Raw genomic sequence first — 14493 nt, 5'->3', positions numbered from 1 at the left:
GTTTTTGCATATCATATACATTCTGTGCGTTTTTGCATCCTCAAATTTGTCATAAATGCGTAAAAACCCGCGATCTATCGTATATTGTACAAAGTCAGAGTGCGTTTTAATACCTAGAGAGAGCTAGGACAAGATTATAATGTATATAAAAATTAAGTGTTTGAATACTTTTGTGAGCTACAGTATTTCATGCGTAAAACGTCAGTTCCAAAATGACCACGTAATAACCATGTATTCATCTCGGAGCGGTAAGACTGACAGATGCAGAATGTAGAGTCGTTAAGCCGCGCGTAATTCGAAACTCGAGGCCGTGTGCGTAGCGTAGCGGTAAGCTAGCCGGCACGGCCAGTCAGTCGCGCTCCAGCCGTCGTAGTGGAAGGTGATTGTTGCGCTTCTCTTTTCTAACCTTCGTGCGAGTTCACTTCGTTTCGCATCTTCTCATCAAAACAAATGGATTGTCTTTGCTCGTACCGCGCGTCATTTTGTGCCAACGTATCAGTGTTACCTGGCGTATCCACGCGATAAATCAAGTGTTCTTTCGTATTTCAACGCATTGTGCGAACAAGTTGTCGCGTTACGCAACTTCGTTTGATCATAGCACGCGGGAAGCTGTACAAACTTGCAGTGCATCTTCGCTTCGTGTTTATTTTTTGCTGGCACGCGGTCGTCTCGAGGACGCACTCGGTAAGTCCACGTTTATTATTCTATTCAAAACAGATTGTTCATACGCAACGCAGTTTCGGATTACTAGTGAAGGACGCGGGATTTACTACGCAAAAAGTGTAAAAAATGGCGACATGTTTTGACACGTGTTTATATCCGAATGGCGCGTTTATTCGATTCTTTGTAATATCACTTTTACGTTATAGAAAATATTAATTCGATGTAACTGTCTTTGGTTATGTCTTTGGGATGTAATAATCTCGCGTAATTGCGAATATTGTTTGGATTCGCGCGTAGTGTTCCACGAACTTCTGGTATTTTTGTGCTTTATGAGGGTGACCGTGGTCGCGGTCGCGGTCGTGGTCACGTATACATGTCAAACGTGGAAACTTTCATCCGATTAGGTTATGGAGAAGCAGCTACAACTATTCTTACTAAAATTACTAGATATTTATGCAAATTCGTATCTTTATATAATTCGAAAAATGAAACTTCAGCAGAGATTTGCTTTACTTACTAAATACCATGTCAATTACTCTATCTTAAATATAAGTTTATATTTTAAATATAACTTTACATTACAGACACGTTCTCTGCACTTTTGCATGTTTAAATTTTCTATAAATACGTAAACATCTGCAGTCCAAAAATTACGAACCATTTTAGAAAAACGTGACCGTGTCACGAAATATCCTAGATTACATCTAGGATACGAATAGGAATATGAATGTCTAGTAATTTCTCGTACAGTTGATTCGTAGATGTTCGTGAATTTTCGGTAGATCTTCGGTCGAAACTGACACAGCATTCGAACGTTCGACGAAATGCAGGTACGTAAAGGTCGCGTATGATCGATTAGAGCGGATGATGCGAGTTCGTTAAATCAGCGGACAGACTTGTTTTGACAGTCATAGAAAGAATTCTGCCTGTTCGTTCCGGTCATACCGGTTCCCATCGTGTAAAGCCTATGAAGGAGGCGTAGGATAGGACAACGGGAGAGAGAAGGATGGTCGGTTCGCTGAAAAAGAGAGCGATACAGGATCCGAGAGAACGGTCAGCCGACGACAAGAAATCCGTCGTGCGACACCATAGGCTTTTCTCGTCGCGTCCCCCGAGATGATCGTGTTATATTGGCCACCGTGCCGGTTCATTTTGAGGTTAATACGTATCAGGTTTTTTATTGACCGAGTGGAGGCGTTCGAATGTGTCTCGTATTTTGTCTAATTACGCTATATGACATAGTCACGAACTGTTCTGAAACGCAATATACACGTATACTTGCACGCGACGTTCTCGTTAAAATGAAAAATAGGGTAAAAAGATAAAAAAAATAGGCTATTCGAAACAATTAGAGGTTCGTTTCCTGTGTCACTTTGATTTTTATATTTATTCCGTGAGTTTCTGCATTTTATTTTTTTGTTTTGTTTCAATAGTTATTTCATGCTTTACTTTGTAATATTTGACGTTATATTTATTATACTTGACCGTTATTGTGGATTTCGTTACAGGCTACGGCTTTGATTCATTTATTAGCATAATTGATTTTTTCTATTGGTTTTCAGATCGACAAAGAAATTTTTAATGCAAAATCGGAGCAGTTAAAAAATATTAAATATTGCAAATATTAAAATATTAATATCTTTAAAAATTGGAAAAATTAATTACGCAACGCATTCGTTATCACAGTGCTATACGTATAAAACTATCAAACTTATAGAATTGGTCCACTTTTGTTCGCTTGATTGCAACAGAATTATTTATATGTAGTAGGTAGTAATCCACTAACTGTTCGTAGCAATGTAGATAAACCGATGGTACCATAAATCTTATACGGTCAAAAGGTACGAACCTGGCACGAAATCCGTCCAAAGTGCTGCGGTCCAAGGAAAAGAAACGCGCGACGTAAATTTCAAAACCGCTGGAAAAATCGTGTTATTATGGCAAACCAGCTCTAAACGTGTTTTCCAGAAGTTCGCCCGTAATTCTCAACTGTTCCAACTTTCAAGTTAAAGTCGATAATTACCATAGTATTCTACGAATAACACGCGAATCTATAGAATTATAATGTAATCTGTAATATTACAAACTATTAATTAGAATCGAACTTCTAGAATTTCCTCGTTTATGTCCTTTTGATCGCAAGATAATTATTCATACCAGCTAATTGAAAAGGCAGCTACAATATTTAAATTATATTTACTGAAAGAGAAAAAAATAAAAGATCAAAGACACAATAATGTATTCGAATGTGCAAAAGTTTATTACTACGAACATTGATTGAATCATGAATTTGTAGGATATATCAAAAAATGGTTCCTATTGCACCTTTGTACTGCGGTTGTCTCTCGATCGTTTTAGCCAACAGTACCATAAATCTCTCGGTCAAAAGCTGAAAAACCTGACAGGAACTGTACAAAGTTTCACGATCCTGGTAAAACAACCGCGCGACGTGAATTTCAAAAACACTCGAAAAGTCGTTTTGTTACGGTAAATTAACTTAAAAGGTACTTCCTTGAAGTTTCTTTCGGAGCGGCGCGGTGGTTCACAAGTGGCCTAACTTTCTCGCGTTCGTCAAATAAAAAAGACCCTAGAACCGACTAAAAAAAAAAAACAACTCGTTGTGGATTCTTAGGCAACTACAGTATCTATCCAGCGAAACGTCCAAGGTAGTTTGAATTCCACGCGGATAGTTGCGGTTTCCGCGACGCGTTCGCTAAGTGAATCGCGCGTGGAACGGTTTAGTCAAGGTTGAAGTAGTTTTCTCGTTACTGAAAGTACAAGCCGATGTCCGCCGTCGAGAGATTTAACGCCAGCCGCTCTTTTACCTTCTTTCGTATTCAAGTCGGCCAGGATTGGATAGAATCGACTGCATGAATATTTCCGCTTTGACTAGCGCCGCCGTGGTTCGTTGCCTCGCGATTTTCCTCCAGATTTTCATCGCGGACTCGACTGCAGACCCGTGCGCGATTTCTGGTTGTTTTAATGGCCGTATAATAATAACGGTAATGTATTTTATGTTTGACGTAATCCGGAGCAGCTTTGCTATTTGAGAGCAACGTGGTTAATAAACCAGCTCCGGATCTTTGATAATAAGTCGACTACGGATGAGTGTGGAAACATCTCTTGACTTTCGAATATCTTTATGAATGCAAAGAAAGAAATAAAATCTAGAGATAAGTTTGCTTTTAGTTGTTTATCTATTTTCTTTGGATTTTTTACATATTTTTGAATATTATGTGCGTTCTGTGAATTTGTCCACCGTTTACTTTTTATTTTTACTCTGGAATACTGTTGTGAGATACCGCGTTTTTAAGAAAAGCTACTTCTTTGTTATTTATTTATTGACGGTTATAATCATAGAATGGCAGTTGTAAGAAGGAAAAATGCAAAATAGATTTTGTTTAAAGCGGACATAAGAGTAGATAATGTTGGCTGTTTTTTAGGTTTCTGCATAGATTTCCCATAGGTATGAAATCGTCAAAACTATTTAAGAGGATACTCTGTTGTAGAATGGCAGTTTTACGTTTTTTACTATTTTTGTACAAGGGAACTGTATAATTTTTTCATCGCCATTCTGCACATGTATATATATATATTGCTATTATAAAAGTATTTTTAAAGAAATATAATAAAAATTGGCGCGGATAATCTAAAGGCTTGGACATTCGCGCTGGAAAAAGGTGTCTTTTCATAGCGTCCGAGATTCCAACCATTCTGCTAGTTTGAAATAAGAAAACCAAAAAGATTCTTAATCAGGATAAGCTTGGCTATAGCGCGTAGTAGAATGAAGGAGAGAAGTCGATAATTAAAAAACGTACTTTGAAGCTGGACTATCGATTTTTCTAGGTTTCTCTCATCAATTTTCACGGAGTAGCTTAACAAAATTAAAAGTGATATTCGTTCTGGCTTGATTTTAGTACGACTTGCAACTATCGAAAATTCTTATATATTATTCAAAATTTGGATCAAATTGGCGAAATAAATCCTAAAATATTATAGAAGTCCATAGAAATTACATCGAAAAAAAAAAAACTAATTTATTCGTCGCTCTACGGTAGATCCCTTTAGACGCAAGTCTGACCTTATTCGGTTGCTACATAAACGAAATTATATTTTCCAATAATTTCAACTCCATTTTCACTTATTTTTCATGGTTAGGTTGTACAGTTTTCCAGTTATAGCGTTAACGGGATCGCATATAGGCGCAATGTCGCAAGCTTAAATTTAATACACGTATAAATAAGGAGAGTAATGCGGGTAATATTATTCGAAGAGGAAGCAGCAAAAATCTGTTCAGAAAACGAGCCGAAGCAACCGGTCCCCTTATCGCATTTTTACGTGCGTAACGTAAACGTACGTTATCGACCGTTTTGATTATACAAAACTATGTTAATATCTCGCCACATGCACGGACATTTAGAGCAAAGTAAACACAAGTTTATCTTCCCTCGCTGAAATATCGCTATTTTGCGCGTCCCATCTCATTCGTCGCTATATCGTAAATCTTATCACCGTGCTACCGCCAACTAAACATCACGTTTTTTCCTCAACTGGTACCGAAAGAAATTAGAAAGCCCTCCAAGTCACGTATTCATGGTACCAGTTTCAATTTGGGATTAAGAGCTCTCGTCGTTATTGGCGGCTTGGCATGAGACTGTCTCGCCGTTTTCAGGTTACAGCACATCGATAGTTTTCCAATTATACCTGAGGCACACGATCGTCTCTCGCGCTGAATATGTATCACGGATACAATGGAAAGAACGGTATCGAGCTATACACAGAGAATCAGAGATTCCTGTTCTTCGATTGGATATTAATTGAGAGTTTTTGTTGAATGGTTGTATAAATGGAGTTCTTCTCTTCTTCTTTCTTTTTTTTTTCTTTCTTTTTTTACAAAAGCGAGAAAAGAGTAGGGCTACGTACCTAGAGAGGATTATATTTTGAATTTCCAGGTCTTCGTGGTTATGTGTGATAAGTAGTTTTTAATAAAATTCCAATTTATTATAGAATTTTAATCTATATACATATATGTGTAAAATTGGAAACGGTCATCTCGCTTTTCAATTTGATTTTGATCGAGGGATTTTATAAAAACGAAATAAACGCAAGAAAGGATAACATCGATATACGTGTACGTATCTAGAAGCTTTTATTAGGTTAAGTAAAAAGTTCTGAGCGTTTTTCGCTAGATGTCTTTAGTGAGCCATATCTCACGATGTGCACATCGCATCGAGTCATAGTATACACCGATTTCAAGGTGATATTACGCATCAAAAAGGTTCTTTGTCAGTTTTGTGTTCGGTGAAGCCAGTTGTGTGTTACAGCGTTCGAAAATGGAGATAAAAAAAGAGAAAATTCGATACATTCTTCAGTACCACTACGACCAAGGTGAAAAGGCGGAGCAGGCGGCCAAAAAAATTTGTGCTGTTTATGGACCCAGTACAGTATCGAATGCAACAGCAAAGCGGTGGTTCCAACGATTCCGTTCTGGTAATATGGACGTCGAAGATGAGGCACGCTCTGGTAGGCCAATCGTCGAAAATGTGGATAAAATCATGGAAATCGTCGAGTCGGACCGGCATGTGAGCACTTATTCCATTGCCCAGGAACTGAAGATTAGCCAGAAAACCGTTTGGAACCATTTGCATAAGGCTGGTCTCAAGAAGAAGCTCGACGTATGGGTGCCACATGAATTGACGCAAAAGAACCTTTTGGACCGAATTGATGCCTGCGATTCTTTGTTGAGACGTAACGAAATCGACCCATTTTTGAAGCGGATGGTGACTGGCGATGAAAAATGGGTCACATACGAGAACAACAGCCGAAAAAGATCGTGGTCCAATCGCGGTGGGCCGGCCCAAACGATCGCCAAGCGTGGATTAACGGCCAAGAAGGTTTTATTGTGTGTTTGGTGGGATTGGAAGGGAATCATCCATTATGAGCTGCTCCCATCGGGGCAAACACTTAATTCGGACCTCTATTGTCAACAACTGACCAGACTGAAGCAGGCGATCGACCAGAAGCGGCCAGAATTGGCCAATAGGAAAGGTGTTGTGTTCCATCAAGACAACGCCAGGCCGCACACATCTTTAACGACGCGTCAGAAGCTCCGAGAGCTTGGCTGGGAGGTTCTATCGCATCCGCCGTACAGTCCAGACCTGGCACCAAGCGATTATCACCTTTTTAAGTTTTTGCAAAATTTTCTTGATGGTACAAAACTGGCCTCAAGAGAGGCTTGTGAAAATGAGCTGGTCAAGTTTTTTACCAATAGGGACGAGGACTTCTTCAACCGCGGAATTATGAAATTGCCTTCAAAATGGACAAAAGTAATCGAACAAAACGGCGCATATTTAATCTAAATCGAATAATCTTGACTATGTTAATTTCATCGTCGAAATAAAGCGAAAAAGCGCTCAGAACTTTTTACTTCACCTAATATTTTGGATCTCATCAAATTAATTAATCAATATTTCATTCATTAAAGCTTTACCGATACAGTGCTTCTGCTCTGAACGATGACTTTGTTTATATTGCATTTTTTAAATTGATCGAAATATCGATACGAAAGTTCAATGATACAGATATATTAAACACACTTTCCTATATTATTTCTATATACTGTTTATCGAAATTTCATAGGCGATAACCTTTAAGGATTAAAATATTGAAAGTCTTTCTCTTGGCTGAAATTAAAGCGACATTGAGACGTACAACACTCGAGGATCGCAATAAATTTCAACATTTTCTCACTCGTACAATTTTTTTCTCTGAACACGCGTCATTTAAAATTGCCTCTCTGTTCTATATCCATCTAATTTACAAGCTAAATATGAATCTTGCAACCAAGGGAATAACTTTCTCGTGAAACATAGACATAGACGAATGTTGATATTCGACGTTTGCAAAGACGATAGCTAACTTTCGTTGCTGTTTGAATATGAGAACGAAGTTAAGGCAGCGGTGCATTCCCAGGCGTCGCGTTGTGAACGGGCAGATCGGACGTTACGTATGTATATATGGTAACGATTTCTGCGAGCACATACAAAACGCTTCCATTCTAAGTGTCGAGTGTTTCGTTATCACCGTTATCGCTTACTATGTGCGTAAGCCTCGTATACCTATGCGACATTGGCGTTTCTTCTTTTGCATTGAAGAATACGCTTTACTTTCGTCACTCTAGCGGTTAAAACTCTACAATTTTATTTTCTAAACGTAATATTAGCGTGGATCTTACCAGAAGACAATTGGTTTATTTTCATAAATTTATTTATCACGGAATGACACGGGAGAAGAATTAAATAAATGACAATGACGAACTCCAAAGCGAATGTAACAAAATTTACTTAAACTCCGCTTTTCCTTAATTCCTCAATTTCATTGTTCTTCCCAGTAATCCTTTAAGAAGCAAACAACTTATTTATTGCAAGAACGTGAACAGTAGCGAATTCCAAGATAAATTTTAGAAAATGAAACATCTTTTTCTATTATGCTTTCCTATTTATGAAGTTCATTGATATAACTTTTGAGCTGTTCATATCTGATTATGAATGTAGCATTGTTCTCATAGCAGAAAATGACGAAGCGAAAAGTGCCCTTTAGCCGAGGTTCGTCATCAAAATTCAAGGGTCAATGAACACGTCGACCCTATCCTGCGAAGGCGCTAAACGAAATCACCAGAGATATCGACTTTGTACGAAGCATGTTCATACCTGTTGCGAACGAGAAAATTTGCAAGAATAATCCTAAGACAGATAATACTACAATACGTAGTAACGTGCCGGATAAGCATGTTGATGCTGTTATCGTTTCGATCAAAGCTACAATAGTATCTATTGCTACAATACTTAAATAGTTAGGATATTTTAGCGAATATATATTATCCTCGTACAGAAGGTTCAAAGGATTCGTTAAAAACGAGTTTTGAAGAAGCAAAGTTCACGAAGAATACACTGTACTATCGCGAAAGAAGCGAACCATCCACGGGGGGTTCCTTAATGAAAGCATTAAAATTAAACGTGCCACGTCTAGAGCCGGGAATGAAGCACGTTTCAATTTTTACGTCGGGTCGTTTACACAGTCAGAATTGCATAGTCCAGGACATGGTTGCCGTGAAACTGCTGGAATTTTTCTTTCACCGTCCGACTTGAGGAATTTTTTTTAATTATTAAATTGTCCGTTCAACTGTATTCAGATCGATATACGTATTAATTGAACCAGCAACATGATCAAAGATATTATCAAAGATCGCATGAAAAACACAGTTTTTGATCTTAACGTCGCTTTGTGACTCAAAAGGAATATTTTAATATGAAATGTTGAAGTAATTACTTCAAGAAAAACTCTACATCTTTATTTTTGTATATCCTTGACACGAAGATCGCTGTGACGTAGAAAATAAAATTTAGTGAAATAAAAAAATATTCTAAATAAGGAGAGGCCCATATTATTGTGCTCTTGAATATAAATTATGTTTTGGGTTACAAGATCTAGGAACAAAGGAGCTAATAAATAGATTTCTATTTATGTTTCTTATAGCCTTTAGCTAAAGCTGCAAGGTTAAGTTTTTTGGTAATATCCTTTGCTATAAATATATGAACGTGCTCCCTATCGATTTCATTGGTATTGTAACACTATGAGAGTGAGGATCTGGATCAGCACAAACTTGTACATTATACTTATACCTTTATTTATTTCAATATATTTTCTATTACAAATTCATCCACTCGTTTTTCAATCAGTCAATATCTAAAAGTGGAAAGAATCTGTTCAATTCAAAGATATAGAAATCAACGACATAAATATTAAAACAAACAATATTCTAATGTTACGACGATATTTTTAAAATTTTAAAGACGATTTTGAATACCTGTATATGAATAATAAAGTTGTACGTATATAACTACAAGTCATGTTAAAATATTCCCTTTTACCTACCAAGCGAAATAAAAATCAGAAAATCAATGTAGAGATCTTCAAATGTCGTAGTATTTATAAATACGTACTCGAGTGTTGCGACCACTCAAGGTACTGATTTCTTAGTTCCAGACCAGTTCATATAATCTGAATACATATTTGTAATTAGCGAATGAATGAAAATGAAACATTGCTTTCTACTGATACTCGAATGTCACAAAGTGGAACTTGTCTGTTGAAATTGAATTGGATTCGCGAATACATTACTCGCATATTGAACTTGATCGCGCTATCTAATGTCAAACGTGCGTCTTCGAACTTGGAACGCGTAACATCATAGGAAATCAACGAGCTTCGATGTACATACATACATATATATATTTAATGGTTTGTACGCGATAAATGTCGAGCTGTGATGTAATCTTCGATTGGCGTGAGTTCAGCGTAGCAAAAGCTATGTGAGAATATTTATAAGCGAGCAGTGGACTTTGCCGTATTCCATTATGCTGTACGTGATCTCGCTCCGGTGTTATCGGAGAAGGTAAGCAAAATCGAATGCATTATTGTCATAGCCAGCACTTTCGCGAACGTTAGTAACAACTTCCCCGTTGCTTGTTATATTCGACATTTCTCCGATGCAATTCTAGAAATGTCAAAAAAATTATAATTTGATTTTTATTCTTTTAATGACTGAATTAATCGGCATATACGTACGATGGTTATTAATTGCAATGGCCACTTAGGTTGTCTTAGGCAGCGTCGAGTCATTAAGTGCTCGAGCTCGAGTTACAGGCTTGTGAAGTCATGCGGTAGATATTAAAAAATTATCGCGTGTAATAAACGCACTGGTAAGTCTAATGTGTACATAGTCGACAAAGCGGACTGACGATGATCGATAGATCGCGAATGCATCTGGTCGATTGAAGTTGAAAGCTACGTTTCGCTCTCGACGCGTCCATCGATGGATGCAAGTTGTCCCGTGGTTTGGCTGGTAAATGCTCTAGTTTTCAAAATTCCGAATTTGGCCAAGCAGTTTATAGACGAGAGGCTAACAATGGAATCAAGTTTGCCCGCGATTTTGAATTGACCGAGAAATTAATTAATCCTCGGAGTACGAACCGCGAAGTGGCAGGGTTGGATCGTGAGTGGCTCGTATGAGTGAATCCAAGCTCACCTAATTTTCTCTCGTAATTACTAGATACAGAGGTAATGAAAAATCGGGTAATAAATTTGGAAAGTATAAATAAATATCCATCCTTTTACGAAATACTGCATGTTTACGCAATATAGAAGGCAATATTTAATTTGCAATATTTTGCAACCAAAAATATTTCACGTTATAAAGTTCAATTTTTTAACATTGCGGCTGTGAAAGAGGATTTCAAAAATTCGTTTGATCTATTTTCGTCGCTATTTCATCCACGTAGATTATACAATCTTATAAAATTTGAAGTAATTGGACTCTTATGGCTACAATAAGCTATCGCTTGATCCTTAATGGATTAAACTTTCTTTTAATCGTACCAATTGTAAGACTATCTGAGCGTGAAACGTGGTAGCAATCGGATCGTACGAGTTAAACGAACGATTCCGTATTAACCAGAGGCGAAAATAGGAGCAGATTATCATTCGGTCGTGTCCAAATGAATCGATATTAATTTTTAATTATATCTATGATTCTTTCGTGTGGCGCGTGTCGATTAATTTGATCGCGTTATCGGCTCGCGCGTCATTAACTCACTCGTTTCTTGAATATCAGATGAAGCGTGTGACCAGCCGAACGAATGTTCGGGTTGTCCGTTAATTACGCTAATAAGTTTCTATATCGAGCGGAGCCGCGAAACAGTTTCGGCTTAAATCTCGTCGATTCACCGAGCATTGCCTTAAAAAGCTGTAGTCGTGCCACATACCCCTTCTCCTCCCCTCTATTCCACCCTGCCTCTTTCTCCACCCTTTACCCGCCACTCTCGCCTTTTCGCTGAATGCAAATTTGCCGCACGAACGAGCGAACCAGTTCCCTTCTACCTATGCCGCCAATTAAAACACTCCTTTTTGAGCCGGAGCAACCGCAGAACTTGGGATTCAGTGTGCACGCAGAAACCGCCGGCTCTCACCGGAAAAAGAAAAGAGACGAAAATACTCGGACAGAATGTTGCCTTTTAACGGACCGCTAAACTATTCGCCGAAATGTGAAGTACATATGTTTTAACAAGCGTGTACGATTTTGTGAGAATTAGAAGCTTATCGCGTATCTCATTTGGATGCATTAACGCGTTCAATGGTATAGTTGTATTTATACTTGTGTTTAAAAGTTTGGAGCATGTCAGGATTTCGAAAGGAATGATAATCTGCTTAAATTAATAAGTATTCTTTATTCGTAATAATATTCTTTTATGACGTTAATAGCATAATCAATCGCGTTTTTTAAATTATAATTACGGTATTCTTACTTCACAGAAAAATGTACGAAGAAGTTTGCCTCGTCCGGAAAGCAAAAGGTGTTTTAGACGTTTGTTCAATTTTATAAAAAGATAAATTTTATAGTTGCAAAGCTGTGGATATTTCTGAAAAATGTTCGCCGTTAAAGAAAGGTTTAATCGATCGTCGAAAGTCTGACCAACTTTTGGAAATGGTTAGGGAAGTAGAGAATGTCAATAGCGTGGCACGTTTCCCGTTACATCGGATTTATGCAAACATTTGGCTATTCGTCATTGACAGAAGGGAAACATTTCTGGATGGTAAATTTTACGTCAGTTTGCTCGTTAAAATTCTACAAACTTCGAAATGATAGACAATTCTTCACTTTTCTAGGCATTTTTTAATTATTCAAGAGAGAAATTTCATGACGATTGCGGACGTAAATTCCAACTTTTACGAAGTTCTTTTTTATTTTACTCGAGGCATTCGTGAATTTAGGGTCACGGTATATACCAATAGTAAAATGTAATTTACTGATCATTCGCAATTAGTAAAAATAGTTAATAACATAATAAGATGATAAAAATATAACAAAAATGCGATACGATGAGACGAAATGAAGCAAGAATAGAGAATATTACAGTTATCGACATAAACGATATATTATCAGAATTTCATCGAGCAATGACAATATTGAGAATCATGGACCATCAATGACGAAATTTAAGTGTAATCTATTTAATTATTTCGGCCACTGAGAACGACTGCAACCAAATGAAACCGGGCATAGTGAGACCTCTTACCGTGGTTTCATCGTTCATGCATTCTGCATATATTTGCATATAGAAATTTCCCATAAATGCATAATTGTCCGCAATCGAACGATTACGTATCGGAGTTACTAATTTGCGGAAAACCATTATAAGTCGGTGTTTCCATAGATCACGATCGATAATATGTATGTAATATTTTCAACGGGCGTCTCGGAGAACTCATAAATAATTCTGTGGGATAATTGAAAGGGTACGGGGGCCGGAGAATGCTGGGACGTGCGTGGGTGTCCGTTAAACGAAAGCAAAGGCCACGCTCTCATTCGCGAGGAAACAAGGAACGCCGTTGTAATTGATTCGCTTGATAGATGTGACATCAACGAACGTACCGCACCGTGATCCGGATCGCCAGCAACCAGTGTACGCTTATCGTTCTTCTAAAAATAATTACTTAACGAGCAGCTCTTTCGTTCTTGTTTTTACGCGCCATTCGAATTGCCCCAAGAAACTCGGTTGCTCGTTCAACGCTTACAATGTACCACGAAATGATAATTTACCGATTGTTTGTCTGCGTTTGTATAGATAATGATTCAGCACACCAGATAACACTTGTAATTTGTTAGGGTAATGCGTGGAAGAATTTTAGGTACAGAGTACGTCACCAAGTCCATTGTGATAGGATTAACGTCGGATTAATGACGCCAAACAATAATACACGACTGATACCGGGCGCGAGATAATAGAAATATCCCATGATTAATTGCTGATACGTGTTGCATGCGTTTTCAGCCTAGACAAAACAAAGAGTTCTTTATTGTTAGATATATGGGATACGATCGAGGAGTCGAAACGATAAACGATGTAAATCTGCATGTTTTTGATAATAAGTAATAAGATGTTTATTTCTGTTAATATGGCCACTTACGTTATTTATCAGTAGATTAATAGGTTGAATCCAAAGATAATAAATTATTAAATTTGTCTGTGGAAAAGTAAAAATATATTTATTTCAATCGAAGAAAACAAACAGTTCGTATTTTACAGTGGTAACTATGCCAGGTCTATAAAAACCAACATAAATTGTCCTAGTAGTTGTAACTTTATTCCCCGTTTTTTTTTATTGCTATAGTCCGAATGTAATTTACATTTTTTCCCCTCTAAAAAATTCCTTCCCTATTTTTCTATTACGTAACCGTTTACTACTCGAACTTATCAATTTCGAGTAACCTTCCAAACGGTCGTCACGTTCGAGAGAGACCCAACATTCTTTGGTGTATTCCTAAGGTGTATCGTTACGAGCGAACGAGACGAAAAAATTTGTTCGACTCCAACGAAAGATCTCATAGCAGGTAAGACAAGCACGTGCGTGGGCGCGTGCCCGTGCACCTTTTAAGGCGCTCATAGAAGCTGGAACCGTTAAAAGCGTACCATTCGGGAAACTGAGATTGCCTCAGACGGTTCTTTTCTTACGTAAAATTCTTCACGGTGAAAATTCTTTTATCGAAACCAATGACCACCGACAATAACCGTCATTTGTCTTTCCAGTGGGAGGAGTGATTTCACGGTTGTCCCTTTAAACGTGTACCTTTTTGACATCCTGTGACTGGCCATTGTTTCTACCTGAAATTTTTTAACAGACCGGACGAAAGCCGTGCAATTGCCCGGGTTATTGTCCGGGGAAAATGGCGATTTTGCGTTCGACTGCACTTTACGCTCGCCTGATCGTATT

The 14493-nt window shown here is 37.8% G+C and overlaps 1 protein-coding gene across 2 annotated transcripts in view; it reads left to right on the top strand.

Annotated features, from left to right (window-relative positions):
* The first annotated feature begins 263 nt into the window (after positions 1-263).
* Positions 264-14493, top strand: part of LOC117206513 (CD151 antigen-like) — a 91153-nt gene continuing 76923 nt past the window's right edge. Inside the window, exon 1 of one of the 2 annotated variants that reach the window (XM_033445940.1) lies at positions 264-684. The gene's annotated coding sequence lies outside the window, so the exon portion shown is untranslated. The remainder of the gene's footprint in view (positions 685-14493) is intronic. The other variant, XM_033445941.1, reaches the window with a different exon arrangement.

The sequence above is a fragment of the Bombus bifarius genome, unplaced genomic scaffold, assembly GCF_011952205.1.
Source record: "Bombus bifarius isolate JDL3187 unplaced genomic scaffold, Bbif_JDL3187 scf7180000008008, whole genome shotgun sequence".
Lineage (NCBI taxonomy): Eukaryota > Metazoa > Arthropoda > Insecta > Hymenoptera > Apidae > Bombus > Bombus bifarius.
This window is presented reverse-complemented; position numbering and strand designations above follow the sequence as displayed.